The sequence below is a fragment of the Leiobunum rupestre genome, chromosome 2 (assembly GCF_980474605.1).
Source record: "Leiobunum rupestre chromosome 2, qqLeiRupe1.1.hap1, whole genome shotgun sequence".
NCBI lineage: Eukaryota > Metazoa > Arthropoda > Arachnida > Opiliones > Sclerosomatidae > Leiobunum > Leiobunum rupestre.
The window spans coordinates 30,613,681-30,636,866 of NC_143385.1; the positions used below are offsets into that span (position 1 = coordinate 30,613,681).

General features: G+C 36.1%; 1 long non-coding RNA gene across 1 annotated transcript; it reads left to right on the forward strand.

The window, feature by feature from the left end:
- Positions 1-10,100: 10,100 nt before the first annotated feature.
- On the forward strand, positions 10,101-10,852 carry LOC149957321 (uncharacterized). The gene is made up of 3 exons (XR_016478205.1): positions 10,101-10,476; positions 10,555-10,712; positions 10,801-10,852. It is a non-coding gene; the product is annotated as an uncharacterized LOC149957321 (long non-coding RNA).
- The last annotated feature ends 12,334 nt before the right edge of the window (positions 10,853-23,186 follow it).

Genomic DNA, 23,186 nt, shown 5'->3' on the forward strand with positions numbered 1-23,186 from the left:
GTGTGCTTCGTGCGCTCTCCTCGCAGCTTGGACGCTATATAGCGCCATGCTCGCAGTCGCTGCCTCGCTAGGCTCGCTTGTCTCCCTCGTCGTCTGCAAAGGTTGAAGGAGGGTCTCCCGGTTGCACTCACAAGGAGAGTAGGAGACTACCCGAGGTGTTACCAATGAGGTAGAATAAGTATAGATCCAAATCCACCTTCCAGGACCTACCATTTCGCGGAACACGATTTGTTGAGTTGGAGAATTAGGCCTAGTAAATGAACTTAATCAAAACGTGTTGGCGCCATCTATCGTGTCATTCGAAAACTAAACCTTAACATATTTTGCAAAAAAGTATGCTTATAGAAACAGATGGCGCCAACACGATTGGATAAAGTTGAAACTTAAGCCTAATTCTCCTACTCAAATAAAACGTGTCCGGCGAATCCCATATTGTTTTGGATCTCTATTTATTCAACCTCATTGGGTGTAACACACCAATTTTGTTCAAACTCGGGGGATAAGTATGCTTTATAGTGAATCATAATCAACGGGCATAAGTTTTGTAATGGCAACCGAAAATGTTTTTGACAACACCAAATGGAAACTTCCTTCCCGAAAAAAATATGGGATTTTGAAAAATTCCCTTGGAAAATTTTCCAAAAAATTTAAACTTTTTAAAATTCAAAAATTATAAAAAAAATTATCAAAAGTGACGAAGAAAAATAAAATTGATCCAATTTTTTCAATTTGATGAAAATAAGTAAAAATACAAATGATTTGATAAAATTTATCACTTTCTATCAATTTGATAAACACAATTGAATTTTATCACATTTAACAAAAAAATCCATTTTTATTAATTTTCTATCAAATCATTTGCATTTTTACCCATTTTCATTAAATTGAAAAAATTTATAAAATTTTGATGAATTTTTTCTAGTTTTTGCATTTTAAAAAATTGAAATTTTTTGGAAAATTTTCCTTAGAATTTTCTATAAGCCATGTTTTTTTTTTCGGTAAGAAATTTTCCAATTTGTGTTGTCAAAAACATTTTCGGTTGCCATGGCAAAATTAATGCCCGTTGAACTTTTCCTTTGATTTCTACTCTCTAGTATAAAATAATTTTTCTTAATAAAGAAACGCCGGCTCACGCCGCCACCGCCGCCGTGGTATTTTAAGTCAACGCTGCCGTCGACAAAAAAAATAGGCGCACGCCGTTCGCGCCGCCGCCGCCAACTAAAATTGACCGGCTCGCCGCGCCCGATCAAAATTTCACGGCGTCGGGGTCTAGTTCGAACACGACATGAAAAACCAGGAAAAGTCAGGAAAAGTCAGGATTTGAAAATGTTTCCAAAGGGTCAGGGAAAAGTGAAGGAAGTTTAAATGGTTTCCAAAGGGTCAGGGAAAAGTGAAGGAATTTTAAATGGTTTCCAGAAGGTCAGGGAAAATTCAGGGAAATTGGAAATGATTCAAAAATGTCAGGGAAAAGTCAAGAAATTTTAAAATGGTTCCAAAAAGTAAGGGAATTTTTAAAAGACCCCAAAAAAATCAAGCAAATGAAGTTTTAAAAGAAAATATTTTTCAAGTTTTTAACCTCAAACCATTCATTTATTTTACAAAAATGGTTAGGGGAAATTTGGCAATTTGGTCAAGGGAAAACCAGGAATTTAATTTCGGAAATTTTGTACGAACCTTGTTTTTCCAAACCACGAAATAATTTATGATTTTTCTTAAATTTACAATTTATAGAGCTAGCCTTATAAACAAACCAAATTGTTTAAAAAAATGCGTGGGTTGATCAAATGGTAATACCCTGTAGATTGGGCCTAATTAACGTTATCGAATGAGGTGTTTTAATTACCTTATTTGAAATTTATTTAATGCCTTTTATATCATAGGATGTTGATTTATTGTTTTATCCTTGCGAAATGTTTGAATTTGGGCCTGTAAGAACTGAGAATCATTCATTAATGTCTACAGTTATGGAAAGCTCGAATATAATCATATTTTCTGCCAGTCCAGCTGCCGAGACCACTACGTCAATGTCCATTGTTGATGCCACACCTGAAGTGAGATAGGTTTAACGCATTATTTTAATAACAGATAAGGTCTTCACAATGAGGTTTCTTAGGGAAAAAAATCCTACAAAGAAGCGCCCGGAAAACGTTAAATTTATGTTTAGTTTTGTCTATTTGTTTAAAAATCCAAGTCTAATCTATATTATTTCCTAGTGTTTTTCTGTCCCAACTCTAAATGGCTAACCACAACTTGACCATAAGACCGTTTTCATGACGCTTTAGAGAATAATTTAAAGACTTTCAAGCTAGGTATTTTTAATTTATCGCTGGGTTAGTGCTATGTGAAATGAACGAATATATTTACAAGGTTGTAAAATAAATTTGTGTACATGTATTTGATAATTTATAAATATTAGGCAAATGGTTATTTTATAAATTATCTAAGAGTAGTTTTATTTTTTTATTCAAAGTAAGGCTTAACAAAAAAGATCTTAAATTATTATTTTTGTAATATGAAACCAAGGGACAATACTACAAATAATTTAACATTTATGATTAAATCTTAACCATATTTTCCTACCATTATCAATAAAAGCAAATTGGTGCTCAAAAATACAGGGCAACATGATTATCTGATCGTTGTATCCGTAGGTGTGGGTCTTAATATTAACTGGCTTTTACTTCAAACTTTTATTATAAATGTTATTAATATTAGAACTATTTATATAAATACTTTTTATTAAACTCTTTTGTTTACGGTGATATCCGGCAAATGTCTGAGAATACATGGTGTAAGAATGACCACCGCTTTGTGGTCATTGCCGTGTTGGGATAAATAGAGTTTCGTGCCACCAAAGTAGCTGAATAATAAAACCAGAACCTTCAACCAATTGATATCTCAATCGTTCACTCGTAGAAAGAAGGTTTTATGACCTCTAATGGGGTAATTAGCACCTTCTCCTCTTCAAGTCAGTCCTTTTGAGGAGTGTTTATTTAACACTTTTTATCTATTTCGCTTTATAAAACTCTATTTTCAGTCGTTTATAGGCATTTATTAATTCGCAATTTTTTGCGCTGTCAATTATTTAAATATCTAAATATTTTATTATTTAATATTTTGATGCAGGTGACATAGCGAAAATACCGGGATTTTTTGCTCGAAAAGGTTTTTTTATTCAAAAACTATAAGCGGTAGAATATTGAAATTTTAATGAATATTCATGCGGGGAACACTGTTTTCTGAAAACTCATTGATTCTGGAAAATATTGTTGTGAAACGTACGTAATCGAAAACGTATAAATATCGTTAGTTCGATGAAAATAGACCAATTTTTCACTGAAAAACACGCCTTGCAAAATTGAAAGGTTGGGAAAGCCCAAATATTCTTTTAATTATGTGTAGCTGAAAATTATACTAAGAATTTAGCTGGGTTTGGTTTTTCCTCAAAAACCGCATATTAAAAGAAGTGTTCTTTAGGTGGTTTTATTCATTTAATGCAATGTTTTTTCATGAAAATAACTGTTGAATAATAAGTTGATGAATTGTAATAACGTTTATTTGACTTCCAAATTGACCAAAATCATCAAAGTTTGTAAACGTAATTAAATTAGAAAAAAATGAAGGTTAGTATAAACACTTAAATTGAAATAAAAAAGGTATGCATTTTGTGTTTTACACCATAGTGTTCATTAGAATTTATAAATATGCCACGTTATTGTAGAGGGGATCGCACTGATATATTTGCTTTGTATTATGGAGTAGTGGGAAGAGATTTTTGCAGAACGGCATCCGAATGGGAGAACATCTATAGCACAGTTTGGCGAGTGGTCAATGACTTTGAGGGTTATGGTTATGTGCAACTAAGGTTACGTGGTTTGGGATAACGTGCTCTTGACTTTGAGAACACTGTACTTGCAAATTTTGCTGCATACCCTCGCAGTTTAAAGAAACCTAAGCAAATAAATTTGTGGAAAAAGAATGAAATGTACAAAAATTCCATTCAACTACTCAAATCTTTTCCTCGATATTGGAAATATTTTAAGTAGAATGAAACAACGTTTCATAAATTGCGTTTTTTACTTGAAGGTTTGATTTGGCTAGTGATTTTTTTTCAAACTTCTTTCTGTGTTTCAGTTCTTCATTTTATGCGTAACTAGTATCGTTGCATTATCATTTATTATGGCATTGTCTCTACATCAGACTCCGAATTGGGTCAAATTAATTTGGGAAGACACCCCTGAAGCGATTTGGCGATCAACACTTATATTGTTCTTCGAGCGTAAGTGTATTTTCCAATCACTTTATCATTAGAATGCTGAACGTTTTTTACTACCTGAATAGAATAATAATATAATAATAATAAAAATGAAATAAAATAGAATATGGTACTAAGCTGGTCTAAGTAAAAAAAGTACAAAAACGCACTAAAATCGAGCAAAGCACAATTATTGTTATCATTTAAACTTTTTGCATGGTTTGGTATAATTTAATTATTATTATTATTATTATTATTATTATTATTATTATTATCCCTCAACGACGGCTTGAGCTACGTTTGCTCCTCGCGTATGCGCTCTTAAACTTAGTTTTTACTAGCTTTACACTAATTACTTAAATTACCTTATGGTATATTAACTTTTTATTAATTTTCATTTATTTTATGTAATTTCCCCGCGTATTTTATGTAACTTCCCTCCATTTTTTAACCTTTCGAACCCTCGCAACAGGGCTGCATCTCTCATCTCTTTTATAATGACTCTGCAACAGGGCTGCCTCTTGTAATATTATTGTGACGCACATTATTATTTTTTATTTCGTCCTACGGATAAACGAAGTGTTATAAACTACCCACTACCGCTATTTTCTACGGTAATTTTTTTGTCTGTGTATATAATTTGAGAATGTATATATTTATGGGGCGTGTATATAATTTTTGGGAGTGTAAATAATTTTTGTGTATATAATCTTTTTTTTTTTTTGGGTGTATATAATTTTCTACCAGTGTATACTATTTTCTGCTAGTGTATATAATCTTCTGTTAGTGTATATAGCATATAATAATTCATGTTTAGAGCTCTTTCTAAGACGGTTGCTTATTCTTTTTTGTTATTGTATACCGTTAATCCATGGCGGGCTCTATTGTTAAATGCTTGAAATGTTCGAAATCTTTCATTGGCAAGCAAAAGCGATTACAGTGCAACAAATGCAATAACAAATTGCATGTCGATTGCTTTAGTCGACCTCTTTCGAAGAATGAATATATCGAGATTCAGACTAATAATTCTTACGCTTGCCCTGACTGTAAACATACTAAGGTGCAACCTTCCCAGGCTAGTAACTCGACGTTAAATACTGACGCAAATGAGTTTACGCCCTCATCCCAATCATCGGTCGACATACTTGATCCGTCAAAGCTCTGTCAAATTTTAAACGAGTTCACTCATCGTGACAGCCTTCTGCGTGATAAGGACTCTATACTGGATATCATTAGTGCTTCCTTATCCCAGATTTTTACCAAACTCGCCTCTATGCAAGATGCGATTGATTCTCTCCAAAAGGAAAATACTCGACTCAGGAATGGGAACCTCACAACTCCTTCGACTACCAACAGGCAACCACAGTCCTACGCGGACACGACCAGTTCATTTACCTTGCCCCAAGCTACCCTAGGCAACGACGCTGCGCAGCAAAACAACTTCGTAACCGCAACCAATCGAGTTCCTTCTAACACACACCCTAAAATTCTAGGTTCAGTTAATCTGAAAAAGCCACGTCAACCTAAGAACAAACCTAGTGAAAAATTCCTTCTCAAACTGAAAGGCTCCAATGCTCAAAGTTCCTTGAAAACCATACCGAAAGTTACTAGGCCGCGACGTAAAGCGGTTTTCGTCACAAGGTTAGATCCTGAATTAACTTCGGCGGATCTCAAACGATGTTTAGCTGATGAAAATCATCTTACAACGGTTGAATGTGTACGATTGAAAACCAGATTCCCGAGCTATTCGTCTTTTCACGTTTCCGTCGAAGAATCAGAATATGACACCATTAAAGATGTCAACACCTGGCCAGTCGACTGTCTGCTAAATGATTTTTACGGCCAACTCCAAGCTTTTAGGAAACACGAGTCTGAGATCCATGTTTCCAGTGATGTCAATGCTTCGCCCGAGTCCAAGCTGTCCCAGTCATTACTCTATACCTCAACCGCAAACTATGGCACTCTGCCAAAACAAATTATGACGGGCATAACCCCGCCTACTCTTGACGATTTATTCTAATATGAATTGCAAACAAGACAAGAGCCTTAAGATATTTTATCAAAACGTACGCGGTCTGAGGACCAAATCTTTAGAACTATATACTAACATTTTGTTCCACGATTTTAATATATTTTGCTTAACTGAAACGTGGCTTTCAGAAAATCATTTTACAATAGACTGGATTCCCGACACATATAACGTCTTTCGTTTGGATAAACGTTCAACTAACGGTAAACTAGCCATCGGAGGCGGTGCACTCATCGCACTAAAAAATACATTTACTTCCGTGCGCCGCTCTGATCTAGAGATTATTGAGGAGTGCGTATTCATACAAATCAAAACGGAACATAACTACAACCTAATTATCGGGAACCTCTATTTTACTCCTAAGCTCACTCCGGACCTAGTTATTACACGCTTAAATCTTCTAACCACTAAACTCTCGAACATACGCGAAGATATAATTATTCTTGGAGATTTCAACGTTCCCGGAATTGACTGGTGTTTATACTCCAACATTCATTGCCATGCTAATAACCGTACTAAGGCCCAGGCGGTACTTGATTTCTGCGCTGAATGCGGTTTATCGCAACTTAACAATGTTAAAAATACCAAGGGGAATATTCTGGACCTTGTTCTTACTAACAATAATCTTGTTACATCGTCATCCGTAGCGGCATCGCTTGTTGGTATAGACGAGGCTCATCCGCCCCTTCTAATTACATACCATACTGACGCTTCGCTTAACGACGCGCAATCTTCACCTCGCTATGACTTTAAACGAGGCGACTACTGTGGCGTTTATACTGATCTGTCAACTGCCGACTGGTCTAACCTCTACAAATCTGAAGACATAAACGAATGTGTTACAATCTTAACAGCTAAAGTACAAGAAGTCATGAATACCAACATTCCTAAAAGGAAACCGCAAATAAATTCAAAATTCCCGTTCTGGTACTCCAAAGATCTAATCCGGGCTCTAAAACGAAAAGATTACTATCATCAAAAATTTAAACACAGAGGTCAACAGATTGACCGTGATTTCTTTCTCGCCCTGCGTAAGGAGGTCAAAAAACTCCTGTCTCTAGCTAAGAAACGGCATGCCGCAACTACTTTCACCAACTCCATGGACAACCCTAAACATCTATGGGACTTCGTGAACAATCGAATTAAAAATAACGTACCACATATTTCTCTAAACATTGACTCCACGCTCACTTCGGATCCGAAAACCCTAGCTAAGGAATTCTCCAACAAATTTAAAAACATCGCAACCGACTCGCTAGGCGACACCACTAATTACACTCTCAAAGAATCTAAATTTGAAAACACGCTCAATAATTTTAACATAGACGAGGTTGATATTCGAATCACAATCAAAAATCTAAAACTAACTAAATCGACTGGAATTGACAATATTCCCCTATTCTTAATTAAAGGCTGCTCCGACATTCTAACCCCTCTACTCTATCATATTTTCAATTTATCTCTAAAAACGGGTATTTTCCCTTCGCTCTGGAAGACCATTCTAATTTCCCCAATTTTTAAATCAGGGTTTTCGGGAGATCCCGAAAACTATCGTCCAATATCCCTACTTTGCTGCTTTGCAAAAATATTTGATTCGTTAATTCACAAACTTTTGTACAACTGGTTTAGGCCGTATTTCTCTGAGACCCAACACGGCTTCCTTGTATCAAGTTCCGTCGAGACGAACCATGTCTCTTTCCTGAACGACATCACGCCTTCTGTGCTTTGTTGCGGCCAAGTTGACGTAATCTCTATAGATCTTTCAAAGGCTTTTGACAGGGTCTCGCACCCTCTACTACTACGGAAACTAGAACTATACGGACTCAACGACCAAGCCCTATGTTGGATGAGCAATTATCTAACTGGAAGAAATAACGTACTAAAATGTAACGGTTGCGTAACAAACGTTTCCTACCCGACAACTTGTGGCGTTCCTCAAGGAAGTTCCCTCGGTCCATTATTATATAAAATCTACGCTAATGACCTCCCTTCAGCGATTACTAATTCGAAACTACAACAATTTGCTGATGACAACAAAATTTACCGAAAAATTCAAAGTGCCATCGATTGCGACCTACTGCAAAAAGATCTTGTAAACGTCAGCAACTGGTGCGCTTCCAATAACTTATTAATTAACGACAATAAGAGCCTTATCGCATCCTTTACTAGAAAAACAAATTGCACATACTTCGCTTACGAAATTAACGGCCGTCTTGTCCCTAGAACAGACACCTTAAAAGATCTCGGTATAGTACTGGACACAGGCCTCTACTACCGAGAGCAAATATCCCTCGTAGTTGGAAAAGCTAAACGTTTACTTTACGCTGTTTTAAAACTATCTAGAGACCTACACTCAATACATTGCTTTAAATTACTATACACCAGTCTCGTTAGGTCAAAACTGACTTATGGTAATCTCGCCTGGGGAGGTTGCGCTGACTATCTCTTTAAAAAAGTAGAAAGTGTGCAGAGAAAATTCGTTGAACTAGCACACACATACTTTCTCAAAAACAAACCGTACGATTACGACTTTTTATTAAATCTTTTAAATTTGGACACTATCAAATTATTTAACGAAAAACGCGAAATTTTATTTATTCGAAAAACAATTAAAACATTTAAACTTAACAACTTAACCGAATCTTTAAACTTTTCAGTTCCACAATATGGTACCAGAAACCAACTCACCTTTAAACAATGTTATATTAAATCTCCCCTACAAAGAATGCAAAATACATGCAATTCGTACAACGATGTTTTAGACATTTTTTCTTGTAAAAACTCCGATATTCTCAAACTAAAATAGCTAAATTTCATCCCCTTGAAACACTGTTTAAAACTTTAAAACTTTTGTAAAAAGAAAAAAATACTTATTTTATGTACATATATATCACTGTAACTATGTAACTAACACAACTTTGTAAAATGTTGAAACCAGTGTATGTCCTTGTTGGTGCTTTTTGCGCTATTGATATGCACTTTAAATAAAATCCATTCATTCATTCATTCATTCATTATATAATTTATTGACACCTTATTAAAATGCAATCGTTGATAACTTCAGTTACTACATCTTCTTCAATCCACATAAGCTACAAGCTTGTGCGTGGTAGGGAATTTATATTATAAAGCCTTTGGAACGGCGATCAAATCATTTTCGAAAATATCCAAACATTAATATTTTAATACACATATAACTTAAAAGTCTTAGAAATTATACAGCTGCTCATATCCGTACGCTAGAAGCCATTTAGAAATATTGTACTTAAATATATTCGTGTTAATACTATTTTTTTGAAGAGATTTGTATATGTAGATCCAAAACATTAAATAATTTTGGGCCATAGTACGACACAAATTTTTGACCAATAGTCTTAGAGCTTTTATCGATAATTAAGTTTTTATTCGAAACACAACGAGTATTATATTGGTTTAAAACATTTATAATTTCTCTATTATTATACGAGTACAATAAGATGCACCTAGCGTAAAGTTGTCTAACTGTAACAACTTTAAAGTCGATATATAAATTAAGTCGATTTTCATATCACCCTTTTTTAAACAAATTTTTATGATAGTTCTCTGGATTACCTCTTAAGGCCCGTTTTCATGAGAGCGATTTGCGAGAAAAAGTCCAGCGATTTGCGAGAGATATGTTTAAAAGTCGCGCGAGAAAATGTCTTGGAGTTTTCATGATCGCGATATTTTGAAGCGAGTAGAGAGAAACCTCCGTGCGAGGGCGATTTTCGGAAAATCGCTCTCTTCTAACCAGAGTAGACTTTTTCGCGTCTCGCTTGGCGATTTTTACGGGACCTTCGGCACGTCACTAGTAACGTGGTTGGTTTCAGCCAATGAGACTGTACTTGCATTTCAAAATATTGCGCAACACAACCGGCTTGACAGGCGAGCCTTGAGATCGTTTGGCATCATATGGTCATTGTTTGTTTGGGGCTTGGGCCTTTAGCAAAATGGGAAGTGTAATAAAAAAACCCACAAAAGCCTTATTAAAAAAATATGTATTAAAAGAAAAGAGAGCGGAAGCGAAACAGATTGAAGTGGAAATATTAACGTTGATCGAGCTAATTAAAAATCATCCTTCAATTTGAGATACACGGACTGAAGAATATAGAAACAGAGACTTGGAACAATGCGCATCCATGGGATAATGTATCATCGAAAATGAAAGAAACAGGTAATTAAATAAGCCTAAAAATATGTTGGTCGTTGGGGGTAATAAATAAGTTATAATTCAAATTATGAAAATTATTAGTGGACGAATTAAAGAAAATATGGAAGTTAAGAGGCCATTTCGAAAATGTCACAATAACAAAAAGGAGACAAGAGTTTGATAAAGAACCTTTCAACTCTAGTTAAGTGGCATTTTTTCCAAATGCTTCTATTTTTAAAGGCTGTAGTGTCATGACGAGAGTGAGTATTAAATTTATTACGTAAAGATTTGATTTTAAAATTAATATGCTGTTAATGTTCATAACATCTTCCAATTATATTCGCGAAGATACCTGCGATGGGAATGAAAATATTGATGAATCAGTTTCTACAATAATGGAGCCAGAAGTAATAAATAATAATGATTTATATTGTGCATTTATTATTCATGTAATATCAAAGATTGTATTATTTACAGTTTTCCACCCAGTATCAAGGAATGCCATGTTAATCATTCCAGCTGTGAGTTCGTTCCTTATTTTTACCTATACATTATAGTCTAATGCTTGTAGTGAAGCTCTGACCTGGGTTTTTAACATAGTGTAGTCACATTTTAAGCCTCTTGGGCCTTGTTACCCCGACCCTACATTCAGTGTGGCTACATAATTGGTTTTGAGGATATATTTATTATATCTATTTTAATTTTACTTTAGGGGTTTATTTTTCTTGTATATTTTGATATGGGATGTTTTTGTTAAAACCTTAAAATTATTAAATTTTCTGTAGGGTTGTTCTTAATTAATTTTTCTGTTTAAGGTTATTCCTATTGGTAACCAAGAATTTATGATTACTGAACTTGATGTCAGCCAAAATAAAGAAGTGAATAGTTCTCCAAGTTCCAATTTAAAAAACAAACCTGTATAAATATAAACCTCAAAAAAATAATAAAAACAAAGCTGAGATACAGGCTGTCTTCTTGACAAGTAATAATATAATATTAATTTATATTTTTAGAGAAATAAATGCATGTAAAAACGAGCCACAAACCTTTGGTTTCTTAATGTATGTCACTGAGCTTATGGATAATGTCCCATCAGCCGAGAAAAGAAAATGTCAAAATGACATTGTCAACATAATTAATAATTGCATAGATGATGAACTAGGGTCGACAAACAGATCCCAGTGGTAAGATACTTATTTTAGCTTTTTAACGAACTGTTTACTCGTCTTAAATGAACTTTATTAATATTTACCTTAAAGTCAGAGCCAACATTAAACCTGGTGGAATTGGATCACTAATAACTTTTTGTTTATTTTTGGACCAACAATTGATAACAAATGGTTGAATTGTTTATGGTGTATGTTTTTAACATGGAAGCATCATGTTTTAAAAAGCATTAAAATTTTAGCATGGCAAATTGTCTTTGTATTAAATTTGTTTAACTTACCAATGTTTCATAATCCCCTTCCCAAATAAGATTTTTCAACCAGCTTTTAGGTGCATAGTTTATTTTCTTAATAAAAGTTAGATAATAACTTATTCGAAGAAATAAAAGTTTTTCTTCAAGAGCAATTTGAGCAAACTTCTCCTCCAGTTAAAGGCCGCCATTTTAAAAAAGGCAAAAAAACGCTTTTCGGATGTTCTCGCAACAAAATATCGCCGTAATGAAAACGGAACGCTATCGCGATTTCCTAACTTGTAGCGATTCGCAAGCACGAAAAAATCGCCCGCGATATCGCTGAATTTTTTCCGCGCTCTCGCTTCCGAAAATCGCGAGAAAAATCGCCGTCATGAAAACGGGCCTTTAGGGTTCGATAAAAGATTTAAAGGTCCCACCCCAAGCGATAATACCATAAGACAACACAGATTGGACAAGGGCTAAGTAGACCATTTTCAATAATGGCATTGTCAGAAAGTTACGAACTTCATAAAATTTATACAAACATAAACGTAACTTTTTTATAATATTATTTTTAATTATAAGCTATGAGTTTCGCTTGGCTGAAATTAAAGGCACTAAATTAATTGACAACAGTGTTACTGATTCCGACCCTCCCGATCGGGTTTTTTAACAGCCAAAGCTAAAACCACTGATAGTGGGATGCATATCCAGGCTCACAACATGGACTAATCAACTACGGGGACGCTATGGTCCGAGAAAAACGTGAAGAGAACACTTATCGTCCCCCCAGAACTCAAGCGGAAATACGTATTCGTACCGATTCATGGGGTGATGGGGAGGGTGGTAGATTTCCTATGACCTTCGTGAGATGACTTAGATGAACACATGTCGAAATTTTTGGTTGTTTTTAAATAATTTTGAGATGTCAAGGGTATCTAAAGGCGAGACGATTAGATCACACGTATGCTGTAATTTTTAAGTAATGAGAGTATGTATTGTACAAATGTTATATAATTTTTTGTTCAAAGGCTTAACTGTTTTGTTTCTTTTTAAGTCAGTAATTTTACTAATTATCCCATTAAAAAGAAAAGTAAAGTGCCAAAGAAATCGTCAGCATTAATATAAATCACTAATTCTAGTCAATTGTTTCAACTTCAAGACGACACCAAGGAAGTTGAAGAACCAATTTGTTATGGTAAATATTAGTATTAATTACACAATGCTTATGACTTATATTACTTTTTATGGCTAAGATAATTTTAGTTCTGATTCAGAGTCTGAGAATGTTCCTACTTCATCAAAAAATGATGTTGCTACGCAAAAGAAAAATAAATCCAAATCGTAAAAGAAATGATCTGTGGGAATTTTCAGTAACTGTAGTCGTTCCCTATTGCTGGACAACTATGATGCGCAGTTTGCCAAATGTTTAAAGAAGATAAAGCTTCGTTGAAGAAACTTTTAGAAATAGCCGGAAGCGACGAAAAACTGAAGATAGTGAAATGGGCATCGGAAATCTAATCTAGCAGCTTGTGTTACCTAGAAGCTCGCGAGGGTTAATTAAGTTGCCCCCCCCCCACCCTATCATAGAAGAAATCCAATAAGTGGAATCGATTTCGCTCTTACTGCGCTCCTATGCATCACCATTTTTTACCCAGTTTAACGATGGCCCCCTCACTTCATTGTATTGACGAACACGTAATAGCAATCGATTGCGCACAACATGCGCTCTTATGCGCCACCATCGGTTTACTATGCGCTGCATTCATTCGAAAGTTAAAAACGAAAACAAGTGGGGGGGGGGGGGGGGCTAACTTTATGACATAATTCAATAAAAAAAATATTTGAGGTACAGAAAAGGTTGCGCACTTCATGCGCTCTTATGCGCGCCATTAGTTTTGTTTGCGCCAACATAGTTCTTGATATAATAAAAATAGCGAAATATTATAAATCTAATTTATGGAATCAATGGCGCACAGCCTGCACTCGCGCCACCATAAGTTTTGCTTGCGCCAACATAGTTCTTGATATAATAAAAATAGCGAAATATTACAAATCTAACTTATGGAATCAATGGCGCACAGCCTGCGCTCTTATGCGCCACCATTAGTTTTGTTTGCGCCAACATAGTTCTTGATATAATAAAAATAGCGAAATATTATAAATCTAACTTATGGAATCAATGGCGCACAGCCTGCGCTCATATGCGCCACTATTAGTTTTGTTTGCGCCAACATAGTTCTTGATATAATAAAAATAGCAAAATATTATAAATCTAATTTATGGAAACAATGGCGCACAGCCTGCACTCTTATGCGCCACTATTAGTTTTGCTTGCGCCAACATAGTTCTTGATATAATAAAAATAGCGAAATATTATAAATCTAACTTATGGAATCAATGGCGCACGGCCTGCGCTCTTATGCACCACTATTACTTTTGTTTGCGCCAACATAGTTCTTGATATAATAAACATAGCGAAATATTATAAATCTTACTTATGTAATCAATGGCGCACAGCCTGCGCTCTTATGCACCACTTTTACTTTTGTTTGCGCCAACATAGTTCTTGATATAATAAACATAGCGAAATATTATAAATCTTACTTATGTAATCAATGGCGCACAGCCTGCGCTCTTTTGCACCACTATTACTTTTGTTGGCGCCAACATAGTTCTTGATATAATAAAAACAGCGAAATATTAGCAATCTTACTTATGAAATTAATGGCGCACAGCCTGCGCTCTTATGCACCACTATTACTTTTGTTTGCGCCAACATAGTTCTTGATATAATAAACATAGCGAAATATTATAAATCTAACCTATGGAATCAATGGCGCACAGCCTGCGCTCTTATGCACCACTATTACTTTTGTTTGCGCCAACATAGTTCTTGATATTATAAACATAGCGAAATATTATAAATCTAACTTATGGAATCAATGGCGCACAGCCTGCGCTCTTATGCACCACTTTTACTTTTGTTTGCGCCAACATAGTTCTTGATATAATAAACATAGCGAAATATTATAAATCTAACTTGTGGAATCAATGGCGCACAGCCTGCGCTCTTATGCACCACTACTACTTTTGTTTGCGCCAACATAGTTCTTGATATAATAAAAAAAATATATTAGCAATCTTACTCATGAAATCAATGGCGCACCGCCTGCGCACTTATGCGCCACCATTAGTTTTGTTTGCGCCAACATAGTTCTTGATATAATAAAAGTAGCAAAATATTAACAATCTTACTTATGGAATCAATGGCGCACAGCCTGCGCTCTTAAGCGCCACCATTAGTTTTGTTTGCGCCAACATAGTTCTTGATATAATAAAAATAGCGAAATATTAGCAATCTTACTTATGAAATAAATAGCGCACAGCCTGCGCACTTATGCGCCACCATTAGTTTTGTTTGCGCCAACATAGTTCTTGATATAATAAAAGTAGCAAAATATTAACAATCTTACTTATGGAATCAATGGCGCACAGCCTGCGCTCTTAAGCGCCACCATTAGTTTTGTTTGCGCCAACATAGTTCTTGATATAATAAAAATAGCGAAATATTAGCAATCTTACTTATGAAATCAATAGCGCACAGCCTGCGCACTTATGCGCCACCATTAGTTTTGTTTGCGTCAACAAAGTTCTTGATATAATAAAAGTAGCAAAATATTAACAATCTTACTTATGGAATCAATGGCGCACAGCCTGCGCTCTTATGCACCGCCATTAGTTTTGTGTGCGCTGCATTCATTCGAAAGTTAAACACGAAAACAAGTGGGGGAGCTAACTTAATGTCATAATTAAATTTGAGGTACGGAAAAGGTAGTGCACGTCATGCGCTCTTATGCGCCACCTTTAGTTTTGTTTGCTTGAAGATCTTGGGTAATATATTGAATTTGTCGAACGCATCGTTAAGGATAATAGTCGAGTCAAGATTTCAGAAAATCGAACTTTTAGAAGCATTTTAGGTTACTTTTGTGCAAAAGGTCATTTCCCCCTATTTCGACCCCGCTGAATCTGAATCTGCCGGTTGCCAAGCGAAATCTCGACCAGAAGTGAGATATTTAAGATGGCGCCCAAAATGGCACCGAAATCCGTAATCGGCACTGTAAAGTCCCCCATTAACACAGGAATGCGTCCAAAATGTGCAATTATATGTTTTTGAACATGAGGAATACTAAAATTAATATTAAAAAATCATTGGTAAGTTTTTTTCAATAGGGCGGACAAGATGGCGGCCAAAATGGTGCCGAAATCCGAAATCGGCACTGTGAAGTCTCCCTTTTACACAGGAACGCGTCCAAAATGTGTAATTATAGGTTTTTGAGCATGAGGAATTCAAATATACACAAAAAACCTGCATAGATCAGCTTTGTTCTCTGAAAGGAATAAAAAGTTACTCTAGTTCTTTGGCAACGGCTTGTTAGATTCAGTGATGTTCCTGCGTACTGGAGCGAAACTCTTGGCTCTTTTCTTCCTTGTTCTAGATTTTAAAGATTGAGACAGGTACCGGTCAAACACAATGTGAACTTCCTGGTACTTAAATCCATGACTCAATATTCTTTTAATGAAGCAGTCAGTGTATATGCGTAATCACCAAATGTCTTAGCTTCATGCGGGCGGCCCAAAGATGAGACAAAAGCCATCCCATCAATTATGAGAATTGATTCAGATTTTTGGTTTACAGGTAGATGTTTCGGGCACTCTATTCCCTTCGCAATTTCCTTCAAAATTTGCTTCAATAGTGAAGCCTTTTCTGCTGTTCTTAGCTCACCGTTCACCGAAGCTAACGATATAGGAAAATTGTAAAGCTCATGCTTGATAATTTTTTCAAATCAATAGTCCTTCTCCCTTCATATGCGGCGATCAATACGCGCAAGAAATCTCTGTCAGTTTTTATAATATGCTTTCTATTAAATTCTTGAGACGTCTTCTCCTTGTAGAGATCACCTCAAGTGAGTGCCTTGTTCTTATGTAATGTTGCATGGTAGCTAACTGTAAACGTTTCAGTTTCTTGACTTTTGATAAGCCTTTGCTGAAAGAAGACTCGTACTAATTCCACCCCGCGTTGTTTTGCTGTTATAAGAGCGTCAGAAATCTTTGGCGTAACTATATCCTTAGTAGCTACATTGCTCACTACGGTACAAGATCTATTCACAGCTCCAAGGCTATAGGTTTCCATCACCTGTAAAATTGCCTCTTCATCCTGAAGATCCCTGGCCCGTCTAGCACGTGTTTCTTCTTTAGGACAAGTTGTATTTGATGCCTTTGTCAACATATTGTACGTTTGCTCTGATATCTCACTTATCCAATGCAGGTAGAGTGCCCAAGAATGCCACCAGACGCATTCCTGAGCATGATCGGGATCTACTTGAGAAAACTTATTTTTAGTCCTTAACACAGCAAAGTCACCAGACAAAAATCCAGCCTCGACTTCGGGTGGCAACTGATTCATGTCGGCAATGTAAACAGAGAGGGACTTCAAGTAGTTTCCAAGATCATACAAAGCTGTGTAAGTGAGCATGTCTGAAAGAGCACCACGGTACCTTTCCCAATCCTCACCCCGGATTCCTCTAGTAAACATTAGAAGGGTCAAGATCATGTCAATGTATGTCCACCAAAGACTGAAGTTTTTGTCCTCTTCGGATCTTTCTTGCAAGAAAGTTGACAAATATTTCAGGAAAATTTGACAACGGAGATATTCTCTAAGTTCGTCAACATTGGCTGATTTTGTGGACAAATTTTCTGCTTCCGGGATATCTTGCTCATCAAGAAAATTCAGGAACTGTGGGTGCAAGAGTCGCCAAAAGGCTTGTAATGAAAGCTTGTGGGCTCTTATGCCTTTTCCGTAGGCTTTTCCGTCGAGGACTTTAGTCACTGAGCCTTCCACCATCAAACCACTAGCCACCCACAAGTCTCCAAGGCCACTGCCTGACATATTCTTCCCTATCACCTGCATAAAATTAAGAGCTATGTGAAGCCCGCCCATTCGGAGGACAATACGATTTTTGAAGATCTGTGACGCCCAACGGAGCTCAACAAGTTTCCAATACACTGCTTGATCAGCTGTAAGAACTACTTGTTTTTTCCCAAGTTTATCCGCCAATGAAATGCATCTTAAAAGAGCACAGTGTAAAGTTGAAAACGCGTGTGCAGGGTTCAAAATTAAGGGAAGGAAGCCCATGGCAGAAACATCAAGATTGGAATTAGTTTCGTTCCTGTTAAATTATGTCCATCCGATTTTTTCCTCACTATCAGATCTGCCAATAACAAATGTTAGGTCTTCTACCCTTGAAACCAGCACTGCTTTTGACATTCCCTCAAAATTGAATGGATTAGAAGCAGTATACCACCATTGATCCACTGGTTCATCAAAGTGCGGCTCTTGCTTGTCGAAAAATGGAACAACTGGCAGCTCGTTTATTTCTTTGGGAATTTGAAGAGTGGTGTGCTTTGCAAGACTGACTTCGGCCAGAAATTGTGAAGTATCAGCACCTTTTCTCTTGGGTTGCATGAAAATTTTTTTCCCATCAATAGTATCAGTTAAAATGTCAATGTTGTCAGCAGTTACGTGAAGAATGGGATCAGCATCGTCTAACTCAGAGAAAGGTTTGAAGTTCATAGGAACAATCGCACCAGTTTTTTTATCAAAACTTTTTAAGGACAGAGAAGCCAAGCTGCAATCAGACTGCAAGACATTGGTGTAGGTCATACAATGACCTGCCGCATGCAATAAATTGACCAGTTTCTTGCTTCTTGTAGCCTGATGAACTGTCAGAGCAATATGTTTTGGAGTTAATGTTTTTCCTTTACTGACAGCATATATTATATCCTGTGCTATAGATATTCCGGCATCACCGGTTAAATTTGGAATTTTTTCAGGACATTCATCGTCATCACTGTCACCATCGCTGTCAAGTGCATCATCATCAAGGTCACTATACAAGGTGTCCCAAAGATATTTTCCCTTCAACAGCACATTCATGAAAAGATGCAAGGAATCAGGCACTATTTTGGTGCATGGCTCATTTGAAATTCCTAAACCAGATTGACCTGGCGATGATAATAGTTCGCTTCTAATTTTCAAAGCAGCATGCACTATAGTTTGAAATTCACTGTCCTGGGCTGGCTTGAAACTAGGCATCTGTTTGATGTCATCGTCATAGAAGTCATCAGCAGAAAGTCTCTTACTTCAGCCAATTGGAATCAACAGCATCTGGCGTTCACTGACTCCGCGGTTAAGAGGCTGGAAAAACTGGAACCTCCGACCTTTTCTTCGAGCTTACTTTTAAATGTTGAATTTCTTGACTGAAAAGATACAGGAACGGCAACATTGATACTGCATCCTATTTCCTTGTACCTATTCCATACATCATATAATGTCAACACGTGTACAAAATATACAAGAATAATAATATTATTTTCTACAAAATACAGTTGGTCGCAAAAAAATCCCAGGGTGAGTTTGCTTTCCTGCTTACCAACACCGACGGACGCAGGAAAGCTAACTCACCCTGGAACATTCCTTGCGACCAACTGTACATATCCTTAATTTGTAGGCATACTACATAGCGGTACAAACCTGATCGAGTGAGGAATCGACTCGTAGTTCTTTACAGATTTGTATGAAAGGAAGGCTTTCCTTTCTTTCGTTTGGCTTAGTAGCTTCCCAGCTCTTTTTTAATTTCTGGTGACTCAACAAACAGGAACTGTGATATTTTCCTTCTGCAGCTATAAAATCTCCTATTGCACTAACTCTGACATGCAGCTTGTAGTCAAAAGTAGACAAATCCAAAACTTTCTCAATCATGTTTGTTGTCATTATGAGCTTCAATTTTTCCTTTCCTTTTGACAAAACAAGCATTTTTCCCAGTCAGTTTTTCCTGTCCTTGAGCGAGTCATTAGTTTGCTTTTCGCATTTTTATTTTCATCCTGCTTTTTACTTTGGTTATTTTCTTCTTTAGTTTTCCAATTTTGTCAGAAGAAGTAAAGGTGGAATAACAGCTTTTGTGATAGTGCCACGTTAGATCATATTCCTTAAGCAATTTCAAAATCCGTATAATTGCCTCACTGAACTGTCTGTCAAATGCCTCTTCCCGTTCTTTCGCACATTTCAACAATTGTGTTCTACCATTCTCTCCAATCTTTGACAAAGCTTGTTTCGGACTCTGCTTCTGACATAATAAACACAAACTGAGATTAACTGAGTCACTGCCAAACGTGTTGTCTCCCATATTAATATAAAGCCTAAGGAAGTAGAAAAGTGATACGAAGAGAAATAGCAATACCATAACCACAAAACACAAGTAAAACACTTTCCAAATAATTCAGATTTCAATAAAGTTAAATGTACCAACACTAAAGAAGGAAAACAAATTCAGCCATAACCTCATTGGATTTCACCATGTACGTAAATGAAACGCACAAAATTCACCCCGAAGTTGCAAAAAAATACTTCCGACAAAGAAATAATAAGCTATATCTAACAATAAATTTATGCCACTTACTACTCACAAGCAATATTTAATTGTTGAATTCAATAGATATCACTTGGCACTGCACTGATTTACAAAGTAAACAATAATACACTGGGCCAGACGGATGAGCGTGTAGTATTGCCACACGTCGTAGTGCTGCCAACCTTTTATCTCAAATGTTCGAAGTGTTGTTCAAAGGAATAATAGATATGCTCGCATAGGCTATGCACCATAACCCACGATAATCCATTAATATAAGTAATTCAAATGAAGGATTTATTTTTCACAAAAACCTTAAACCTGGAATTTATTTACAATTTCAAGTGAAAAACCTAACCAATGTTTTAAAAATGTATTTTTTAATTACTCATGCTCAAAAACCAATAATTACACATTTTGGACGCATTCCTGTGTCAAAGGGGGACTTCACAGGGCCGATTTCGGATTTCAGCGCCATTTTGGCCGCCATCTTGTCCGCCATATTGAAAAAACCTTACCAATGATTTTTTAATATTAATTTTAGGATTCCTCCTGTTCAAAAACAAATAATTGCACATTTTGGACGCTTTCCTGTGTCAATGGGGGACTTTACAGTGCCAATTTCGGATTTCGGCACCATTTTGGCCGCCATCTTAAATATCTCACTTCTGGTCGAGATTTCGCTTGGGCAACCGGCAGATTCGGATTCAGCGGGGTCGAAATAGGAGGAAATGAACTTTTGCCCCAAAAGTTACCTAAAATGCCTCTAAAAGTTCGATTTTCTGAAATATTGACTAGACTATTATCCTTAACGATGCGTTCGACAAAATCAATATATTACCCAAGATCTTCGAGCAAACAAAACTAATGGTGGCGCATAAGAGCGCATGACGTGCGCTACCTTTTCCGTACCTCAAATTGAATTATGACATTAAGTTAGCTCCCGCACTTGTTTTCGTGTTTAACTTTCGAATGAATGCAGCGCATAGTAAACTGATGGTGGCGCATAAGAGCGCATTACGTGCGCCATTGATTCCATAAGTAAGATTTATAATATTTCGCTATTTTTATTATATCAAGAACTATGTTGGCGCAAACAAAACTAATGGTGGCGCATAAGAGCGCAGACTGTGCGCCATTGGTACCATAAATTAGATTTATAATATTTCGCTATTTTTATTATATCAAGAACTATGTTGACGCAAACAAAACTAATGGTGGCGCATAAGAGCGCAGGCTGTGCGCCATTGATTCCATAAATTAGATTTATAATATTTCGCTATTTTTATTATATCAAAAACTATGTTGGCGCAAACAAAACTAATGGTGGCGCATAAGAGCGCAGGCTGTGCGCAATCGATTGCTATAACGTGTTCGTCGATACAATGAAGTGGGTGGGCCATTGTTAAACTGCCCCCCCCCCCCATTTTATTTTTAACTTTTTGAAAGAACCATCGGCGAAGGGGTAAAAAAATGGTGGCGCATAGGAGCGCAGTAAGAGCGCAATCGATTCCACTTATTGGATTTCTTCTATGATAGGGTGGGGGGGGGGCAACTAAATTGACCCAGCTCGCGATTTATTCCGGCCAATTCTTAACCAAAGCCCAATGTGATGAAACATACAGAAAGTACAAATCTCTTTTTCAAAGTGATCTAAAAACACTACTTGATCGTGTAAAAACTGTAATAATCACGGTTTAAGTGAACAAGAAGAAAAAAGTACGATTGAAAATGTTCGTTCAAGAAATTTTCAATAGTGGGATATGTGCAGTTACAACCATTGATAAAGATATCGCCTCAACTGTAGAAGAGGACTGTACGTTGTGTTATGTTGCGGGATTTATTATCGCTTAATTAACGAGAAAAAATGAAACTGAAGCAAGCTATCGAGTAGGTGAAGTATTAAAAGAAAAATATGTAAAATCCATACCTCAAGTGTATAAAAAATGGGTTAAAATACAAACTCGTGGTGGATTACAATATTCAACAATGAAATCTCTTACACTCTTTAAAAAAAATGGACTGTATTGTGAAAGTTCAAAAAGGAACATTATCAATAAAGGATGACTCTGTAATTGCTGAGATATGGAATGAAAAAGTTAGTAGCGCAGATGTCAGTATTTTAGCGGGCTGTGGTATATTTAAGGAGGTGATTCGCACATTTATTAACACCAAAGGAAACAGTTTAACTAAGAAAATTCCAAATGAGAAAAAAGATGAAGCTAGAAAGCAACGATTGAAGAGCAAATTCAAAAGTAAAGACCAATTAAAGAAGAAAATTGAGGGTGAATTAAAAAAAGAAATCAAAGTGAAACAAAGCATGGTCATTTAAATTTTAAGAGCTTTTAATAGTGCGAAATGATTGAATCAAATGTTTCTTAAAATTAAAATGATCCTAAGAATTAAAGTTAGATTTTAATAAACATTTACATATTACTCGGTGTTTGCACCTTTCATTTTTTTTTTCATTATATTCTTCCTTGCCGAAGATTTTGTTATACTTTTTCTGTCCTTGAATATTGATACAGCCTGGGCTGTGACACAGCTTTACACACCTGCCTTTGCTTACTGAAAAATTGTTCAAGCGGTCCTGATTGAAATGAGTAGTGAGCACAAACTTCGCGCCTTTTTGTAGTAAATAAGGAATAATTTCTAGAATGGCATTTGCTATAATGATAAATTACAATTAGTATTGCACTCTAAGAGTTAAAGTAATTTTAAGTTTACTTGTTTGTCTCAGACCAGATAGAATTTCTCGGGACAGCAACATTTTATTTTTCGTTGATTCAGTCAAGCCTTCCACATACTTTTCCCATTCATCCAAGTAAGATAAAAACTCGTTTTTAAGCCTTTGAAAATAGTTATCC